This window comes from Anabrus simplex, chromosome 1, assembly GCF_040414725.1.
Source record: "Anabrus simplex isolate iqAnaSimp1 chromosome 1, ASM4041472v1, whole genome shotgun sequence".
Classification (NCBI taxonomy): domain Eukaryota; kingdom Metazoa; phylum Arthropoda; class Insecta; order Orthoptera; family Tettigoniidae; genus Anabrus; species Anabrus simplex.
The window spans coordinates 1,517,970,351-1,517,980,335 of NC_090265.1; positions in this window are offsets into that span (position 1 = coordinate 1,517,970,351).

A 9,985-nucleotide genomic window follows, 5' to 3' on the forward strand; every position below is an offset into this window, starting at 1 on the left:
AGTTTTTTAAATTAAGAACTATCATAAGGAGCCAAGAAATGAAGCTTGTTACCGAAATTAATAATCTTGGTATTGTTTTCAGTATTCAAAGTGGGTTATAAGATATGACTTTTTCTTTTCAACCACGAAATGTAGCCCATGTACCATAGATGTATGCTCACTCTGTAAATGCTGGCCGCATGGTCTTCCGATGCCTAACGCCATTAAAAAAAAAAAGGGTTATCTCTCGATGAACAATAAAAATACTGAATAGTATAGTGGTTCCCTGGAAAACCTCAGCTTCCTCACTGGGGCGCCACGAAATATTAAGAAAGAAATCATGTACTTTCTTTATGAGTTTTCAAGGCAGTGTAATAGTATGCGACATCTAACAGTCCTGGTGCAGCCCAATATCTGAACTAGTAATTTACTTTGCTGGAGCCTCTACGGAGCCGGCCCCGCGGTGTAGGGGTAGCGTGCCAGCCTCTTACCCGGAGGCTCCGGGTTCGATTCCCGGTCAGGTCAGGGAATTTTACCTGCATCCGAGGGCTGGTTCGAGGGCCACTCAGCCTATGTGATTACAATTGAGGAACTATCTGATGGTGAGATGGCGGGCCCGGTCTAGAAAGCCAAGAACAATGGCCGAGATGATTCTGTTATTGATGTAGAAACTTAATTCAAATAATTCTCATCAGATTTATGATATTTACGCCCTTCATACTATGCTCACTGGGTGACGGTGTACCCTCCTCATTTCACTCCGACTACAAGTATTACTATTGAGCCATGACCCTTTGGGGCTGTTGCGCCACTTTTTTTTTTTTTTTTTTTGCAATAATTTTATCTTCGTTTGTGGATTGTTTTGGAAGGTTATTGAACCTTTCTCGTTACCGGTACGTTGTGTTTCGTAGATACATATTAGTGCTCGGATATTAAATCAGTTCAGTTAAGTTCTGATCAAGCACGTTGCTAAGTCAGTACTGTTTAACATACTTGCAGTCGGAGTGAATATCGAGTCATGGGTAATTCGTACCTTAGTACCTTTTACAAACAAGCAAATTGTATGTGAGCTACGCTGTTTATTATAATCTGTATTAATGTCCTCATTCTCTTATAAATAGTGAAATTAACTGGTTCTCGTAAATTGCACAGCTCTTGAAGGCAGTTTCCTAGAGTTAATACTATGATAGTTATAAAAACAAACCAAACAACTTTCCGGTAATACTTTCTAAGCATATTATCTCCGATAACATCAGCGAGGGCATTCTGATTTTACGTAACAAATTAATTTTATTGCCTTTATATACCATTTATGAATTCCTAGGTCTGTATATCCTTGATAAGTAGGTCATAGCGAATCCATTATGAATTTCAAACTCTTCATTGAGCCAAATTAGAGCATAAATCTTTATTTCCGTACTGTGTGTCAAAGTAAGTACATTTCAAGTGTATTTCGCCTTAGTTACGGTTTCTTAACCTGATAATTCTTACGTTGAACTGTTAATAGACTTTCAGATTCTTCACTACTTTTTTCTCTTTGTCTAGCCATCTCTGTAAAGTCTGCTTCTATGATATTTTACTCTTTGTAAGCACTTTATTATGGAAGTGGCAGAATAACATTCTTGTAAATTCCGTGCCTCCAGTCCTCAGTGAATAGGGACATCGGTTTCTTATTTCTAATGTTACTGAAATATCCATTCAGAATACTTTTTTTTTGCTAGTTGCTTTACGTCGCACCGACAGAGAGAGGTCTTATGGCGACGATGGGACAAGGAAGGGCTAGGAATGGGAAGGAAGCGGCCGTGGCCTTAATTAAGGTACAGCCCCAGCATTTGCCTGGTGTAAAAATGGGAAACCACGGAAAACCATTTTCAGGGCTGCCGACAGTGGGGTTCGAACCTACTATCTCCCGAATACTGGATACTAGCCGCACTTAAGCGACTGCAGCTATCGAGCTCGGTCATTCAGAATACTAAGAGTCTCGAATCAGCGTCGGTAATGTTAGGAGGAGTGTTCGTAAATGTCTTTGACCTTAAGGCTAGTTATCGCGATGTACGAGGGCGAATCCAAAAGTATTTTTCACTTCCAAGTTACGGCCATTTATGAAACCACCTACAAATAGGCAACATGGCTATGACAACACACAATGTAAGTTCACTTTTCCACATAGTCCACAAGAGACTAAACATATCTCGGAACGGTCAACCAATTTTTCGATTCCGGATGCGTAGAAATCACCTCCAGCGCTATATAACCACATGGGGACAGCTGCTTTCACCTCCTCATCGTTTCTGAATCGTCGTCCTGCTGAAGGTTGGGCCTTGACCTTATTTCGTGGTGGTGATGTGGTGTGCACACATTCCAGCGATGTTCTCTTTGTTTCGGGGGTGAAATAGTGCACCCGCGTTTCATCCCGTGTGATGATTCGCCGCAGAAACTCGCTGTCCTCCACAGAATACCGTTACAAAAATGCCAGTGACGATTGAAAACGTTGTCCTTTGTGAACATCGGTGAGCAGCCGTGGGACCCATCTTTAACACAGTTTACGAAATCCAAGGTGCTGGTGAACAATGGAGAACACACTGCCATACGAAATGTTCAGCATGCTGGCAATTCCTTGCAGTGTTATACGCCGATTCTCTATAACAATCCCATCCACACGGTCAACATTTGCAACGGTACTGGACGTTGCAGACCTGCCTCCGCGATATTCGTCCGTGAGATCCGTGCGTCCGGCGTCAAATTGCTTACACCACTTTACAATATCTGGGCGAGAAATTGCACGCTCACCATATACAGCAGTGATTTCACGATGAATGTCCGTGCAGTTGAGCCGTTTAGTGCATAGAAATCTGGTCGTTGCACGCACCTCCTACTTTATTTGGAGTGAACATCCAGTTGACACGCCCTTGAGCCATAGTTCGCTCTGAACACACAACACGATGGGATATCACAACCACCTTCCTATCGGACGTGTCAGCAGTTACTGTAGCTTGCTCCGCATTGACCACGGTCATGACATACAATGTGCTCTTGGAGCGAGCTAGTGTAAAGTTTTGATTCGCCCTCTTATAATAGGATTAGTATCACTGAGCAGCGCACAAATTGAAATATTTCAGTTACCAAACATTAAGTATCTCTAAATGCAATTGGATATTAATCGAAATGGACTAGTAACTCTGTGATTAAAATAGTGGGGATTCTTATTTTAGGGGGATAACAATGAGATAATCATCCCCATGATTAAGAATGGGCAATTTTCGGGAATTTTTTTTTTCGGAGTCGCCGAAAAAAAACAAGGACAGGTTTTCATTTCTCAAGAACTACTTACTTGTTTACTTGCTTGCTTTGATTGATTGATTGATTGATTGATTGATTGATTGATTGATTGATTGATTGATTGATTGATTGATTTCTACTAACGCCCCTAAAATATCAATTGACAGAAGTTCAAAACATGGTGGTGTAATTCAAGGGTAAAAAGGAAGGACGCTTGAGCGTATAACATCGAGATAAGAAAATGTTAAACTGAATGAGACTGCAGAAAAGAAGGCAAGAAGTTCTTGGCTCTAGTGCGATGAGAACCTGTGATTGCAGTCCCCGTGTACCCATTGTGAAAATGAAACAGGATGAAAGTTAATAAATTGACTTTTAACTGCATTTATTATTACTAACAAATTTATTTAACATGCCGAAACGATAACTGTTTTTAGAGAAAACAATTAAATACCGACATCTTATAAAAGAGTTCAGTCATTGAGTATTCGAATACTGTAATTTCAACTCATGACGGGGAAAACCTACATTTACAGTCAGACAACAAACCATTGTTCTTGAAATGATCCGCAAAGACTGTCGAATTCTAACTTTCTGACCCTCTGAGTAACTGGTCGAAATTTTGGACAGTTTAATTTTTCTGCTGGAACTGTCATTTAATTTGGCAGAGCTCTATCTGCGGATGTTTAATTATCGGTATGAACATTTAACTGGGATCTTCTTTTCTTTTCTTCTTAAAATAATGTTATTTGCTTTACGTCCCACTAACTACTTGTTACGGTTTTCGGAGACGCCGTGATGTCAGAATTTAGTCCCACAGGAGTTCTTTTAAGTGCCAGTAAATCTACCGACACGAGACTGACGTATTTGAGCACCTTCGAATACCACCGTACTGAGCCAGGATCGAACCTGCCAAGTTGGGGTCAGAAGGCCAGCGCCTCAACTGTCTGAGCCACTCAGCCCGGCTTTCTTTTTTCTTCTATCGGTTTTTCGCATGTGTAGGTTTGCGGGTGCTAACTGTGTTGCACATGCGGATTTGGCTCTGGTTTACGTCCGGATGCTCTTCCTGGCGCCAACCCTATATGGAGACATGTAATCATTATTGCGTGTTTCTGTGGTGGTTGGCAGTGTGGTGTGTTGTCTGAATATGAAGAGATGTTGGGACAAACATAAAAGCCGAGTCCTCGAGCAAGGAGAATTAATCAGACGCTATTATAATTCCCAACTCGGCCGGGTATTGAAGCCGGGACCTTCTGAACTGAAGGCCTCAACGCTGACCATTCAGCCAAGAAGTCTCTTCCTTCCCTACTGAGAAAAGGAAATCCTTTATGGCACTCTAGGTTGTATTTTCCAGATGTTTTTTGCAACTTAAATTATCTACTGAGTATTGGGAATCCTGAAACGTTTCACTTACTACTGATTCACATTGCTATTCACTAAATTAGAATATCTGACAGAAGTTGCGCTTTGATGTTTCCATTTCCAAGGCAAGTACATTGGGCAGTACTGAAGAACTGACAGTGGTTTGTGGTTTGTTCATGCGTATCGAGCGTAGGTCAGTTTGACAGCGTACTGCGACCTATCACTAGGGAGCGGATTTTTATGTGCTAAAAATGTGAAAAATATTTTTTATGTGCTGAAAAACTTTAAAATATGTGATAAAAAATTGAAATTATTTTCCTTTAAATATCACATAACTACTCGCGCTCAAGAAGTAAATAAGTATAATGTTTTGTATTAGAATATGGTGCTACCAAACGTGCTCCTTAAGGCAAAAATGGTGTCTGTGTATGGAAACGTGCTGTATGGTATATTAATTTTTGATATGCCAGAGTAGATATTAGGAATGGTTATTTTTTTAAAGGTAATGTTTTGTTTAAATATGGCAAAAGCAACCTATCATCTTAGAAAAAATAGTACCAGTTCGTACTCACCCATCACACGCTGGAATATTAGTTGCTAGAAGTAGTCTCAGAATTGCAGTGAACAACAAAGGTCATCTCCAAATTGTCCATCACAATTGCATGCCGATTATCTCTGAAGAACGCCTTATACTGCGAAAACGATCGCTCCACATCACAGGAAGTCAGACGAGCATAGTTAAAGAGAGAAATGTCATCAACAATAACGCCATCAATTTCGCCAACATGAGCACCCTCTAATACATTAGAAATTTGGCACATTGTTTGAAATACTCTGTTTTTCCTGAACAAATTTTGATATTTGACCTTTAACAGTTCCTGTACCTGCGAAGCCAGGAGTGAATCCAATTTATTTTCAACAGCGCGCACTTCCTTCACTGTTTCGGACAACAGGTTAGTGGATTTTTCAAGTATGTTTACAGTTTTACACAAGAAGCTTAGATTGGCAGATATAAACGCCAAATCATTTTTCAAAGAGCTGTCTTTTAGTATCTCTTGAAGAATCTCAATTGACGACGCGTCGTTTTTATCTAGCACGTTCACAACGGATGCAAAACTTTCGAAATTGTCTGCGTAGTATACCACAGCCCTAAGCCAGGTACCCCACCTCGTAACAATAGGCAGAGGAGGAAGCACAAGATCCGGGTTTTTCTCTTTAAAGGTAGATTCCTGAGGGTGCTTTTACGAAGACTTTTTTGCCATTAGACACTAATTTATCCACTTGAGGATACTGAGCCCGCACAGTTTCACATAACCTGTGTAGAGCATGAACAACGCAAGTTACGTGTATCATTTTCGGAAAGCTCACAGAAAGGCCTTCGGCTGCCTTTTTCATGTAAGCTGCACTGTCAGTAAGGAAAAGCAATACATGGTCGTATTTTATACCTATTGGCCAAAGTAGTGCATGGCTTCATTGAATAACCTAGCTACAGTGACATGGTTTGCAGTAAGCATTTCTTTACACGCTAGCAATTAAGAATGTTCGCGAGCAGTTTTGTCATTCTTCAACACACCAACTACAACATTTCCTACTTTTCTGCCACTTGAATCAGTGGTTTCGTCAATGCTCACACACAGTTTTTCGCTATCACATACTGCCCGAATTCTCTGTAAAGTTTCTTCGTAACATTTTGGGAGATAGTTTTTCCTTAATGTGGATTCGTCTGGAGGCTCAAAATTAATGTACTTTGTTAGGAAATTTCTCAGTCCCGGATTATATATTTTACCAAGAGGAATGTCGGTGCAAACAAATGCTCTGCACACATCTAAATAATACTGGGAATATTTAGATGGGCTTGCATTTGAAGTAGCTGGTTCAGCTATTAGTAATTGTCGCGAACGCACACGCGAAGCAGCCGCAGTATGCTTATTTCCAGACAAATGCTGGGTTACTTGAGAACGTTGATCTGCACGTACCGGTACTGTTTTACCACACGGTTGGCAAAATAATACTTTTCCATCGGTAGTGAAAATGCTTTTAAATTCCACTACATATTGTTGAAGACGCGACCTTGTACTCGACTTCTCTTTTGGCATTATTTTGCAGGTTACGACACACGCATTTACGGTGAATCACTGTTTCAATAAAAGTAATAGCAGCGGACACTGAAGGAAATATTTCTTATAAATCCATACAAAATCACACGACCACGGGAATGATATATGGACCCGAACAGCTAACCTTACTCTTAGGAGTGATGACATTCCACTACCTAATGGTGGGGCAATATTCTTCCGAGTCTCACATGTCTCAACGGAATTACGTCACCTTATCTCTCCGTGATTGCCTTTTGCTGATGTTCTCTAAACAAAACCCGAGACCGAGAGGACTGACTCATAAAGAGTTGGAATGACATCATGCAAGGAAACATCTTGTGCAGCAAATCAAATCGCTGTCTAAATGTAACGACGTAGCCGGTGACCAGCAAGTTTTAGAACTTATGGAGGGAAGTCCATAACTAGCCGAAACATTCAGATACATTATGTTAAATACACTGTTAAAAACAATACCGTAATCGTAAAATGAAAATACGAGCATTGTTTTATAACACAGAAGCATTTTAAATTTTATTGATAAACAAATATTGCCGATTTATGTGCTTATTATAGATTTTCTTAAAATATGTATTTACATGTTTAAAATGTGAAAATATGTGTTTTTATGTGAAATAAAATTCAGTTTTTACACTTGGGGATGCACAATAGGAATAATGAACTTCGTAACTTGCGTTAAAACTTACGCAAAAAAATGTAATTACATAAAAATCCGCTCCCTACTTATCACTGTTCGCCATTCTGTGATAAGGACCTTCTGGGTCAGGAGGAAGGTCAGTATATGATCATTACGTAGTATATAGGCCAGTTGTTCGTGTTAGACAGTCGTGCTGGCACATCAACTTCGCCAAAAGTCGCATTACCGGCAACGTGTCCTTCAACAACGTTGCGTGATGTGAAGGGCGCAACGTTTCAATCATACCCAGAACGTGTAAGGAATGCAACAAAGAACTGCGTAACACACAAAGAGAAGGATCTGGCCGTTAATAAATGAAATGTCGTATGGCTTTTAGTGCCGGGATATCCCAGGACGGGTTCGGCTCGCCAGGTGCAGGTCTTTCTATTTGACTCCCGTAGGCGACCTGCGCGTCGTGATGAGGATGAAATGATGATGAAGACAACACATACGCCCAGCCCCCCGTGCCGTTGGAATTAACCAGTTAAGGTTAAAATCCCCAACCCGGCCGGAAATCGAACCCGGGACCCTCTGAACCGAAGGCCAGTACGCTGACCGTTCAGCCAACGAGTCGGACATCTGGCCGTTAGAAACTGACTACACCGAAGGAAGATAATCATTTCAGAGCGGGTGGCTTTGGCCAGCCGGACACCACCATAAACCATTAACGGCGTGCGGGGCTTCGTCCCTCACTCAATATAACGCTGGCTTTTGAGCCCAAGTTGGCTGGTTCGATCTCGCCGCTCCCGGTAGTATTTGAAGGTTCTCCAGTACGCTAGCCTCTTAAAAGAACTATGAACACGCGTTACGGTATCCGTATGTCCTCAAACACCGTAAAAGTAGTTAGCGGATCGGAATTCCATTAGCATACATAAACTAAGTTGCACACTTACACATTCCCCCGAATCAACCGTTACAGCACATCGCCGTTTATTATTCTGGACTGCATGTACGTTAGCCTCTTTGCTGGGGTAGCTTATATCTGTCCCAGCATATGGCCTTTAAATTGCAACGGTACAACGGGCAGCATAATTAACGTGAAGAATGATACAAACTTGTCTTTCCGTACCTGTATCGGGGAAAATACTGTCAGAATCTTAGTCCGCAGACGACAAGGAGAGACGTGTCTGGCAGAATGTATTCACATCATGGATACTGCATCAGCAAGTGGCATTCTGATCTGGGGTACGATCAGGTACGGCGTAGATCTCTTGTCGTACGAGTCACTTCCACCAAAACAAGTGCCACTTATGTTACCACTGTTCTGGGGCTAGGCGTACTTCCATATCTCAAGGCATCCTAGGGGAACAAATTTCAGACCGCCTACTGCAACGACGACGTGTACCTTTGTCAATGAAAACATTGTACCACTATTTCCCTGGGCTGCAAAATCGCCCGACTGTTATCCATTGAAAATATCTGGGACATTCTCAAGCGACGGATGCAGCAGTATGATCCTACATCAGCATAGGTTGATGAACTTTATATGCAGATGAACAGAGCTCGATTGGCTACGCACTGGACACCATTCGAACATTGTTTGATTCAATGCCCCGGCTTGTACGACAGATGAGAAATGCCAGAGTTGGCCATACCACTTACCACTTCAAGCACAACTGGGCAACCATCCTCTATTAACACTAATCAGAGGAAAAAATGGAAAGGTTCTGGAACTTTGAAAAATGAAGAATGAAAGACAAGGGCCACGGAAGGCGTGAAAATAGGCATCAATAGGCAATAGGCGTCACGACCTAATACCGTGAAGCATTAGTAACATAGGACGCTGAAGTGCTATTTATTCAGTATTGCCCGGTGTACACCACCTGCGAAAATAAACGTCATAGCGTGACTTCATTTAGGTGTCCTGATTATAGTGAATAGTAGTATGTTTTATTATTTTAATCTATTACAGTCCATCGCACCTCTAAAGGACTTCGCTACCGTCCGCTTCTTAATGCGCTCCACTGGAATGTTGAATCTGGACTCGTTGTCTCAACGAACTCTTCATTGCTAATTCGAAACTTGGCACAATATAAGTGCTCATTTGTAAACAAATATCTCTAGCATCTGCTTTACCTACCGTTTTAACTACTCCGGGAACATACTGCCCGCACTCGTAGTATTCAAATTGCCTGTACTTCGTAAATTGCCTTTAAAAAGTAGTTAGTGGGACGTAAAGCAAATAACATTATTATTATCATCATCGTAAATTGCCCATCACATAACGGCTACCGAATATGAGGTTTTGTTGTGTACTCTGATCGGTTCATCGGTGTTGCCAAATGTTCAAAATGCTACTATATATTTAATATATAATATTTAATGCATGTAATTAAATATCACGCCGTTCAGAATAAAATTTACTTTAGGTTCCATAAATCCACTTCAATTGAATGGACCATTATATGACTCTAGCTGGGAAGTCTAGAAATTGAATGTGAATCTTTTGGTGCGACATATGGATGTACTGCGCCCTTTAAGTAGTATTATCTGCGGCATCTTCATCTCTCGGGGTTTCCTCGGCTGCTCTGTAAAAAAATGTACTTAGGCAGATGACTCTCTTCTCGTGGGTGTAGTA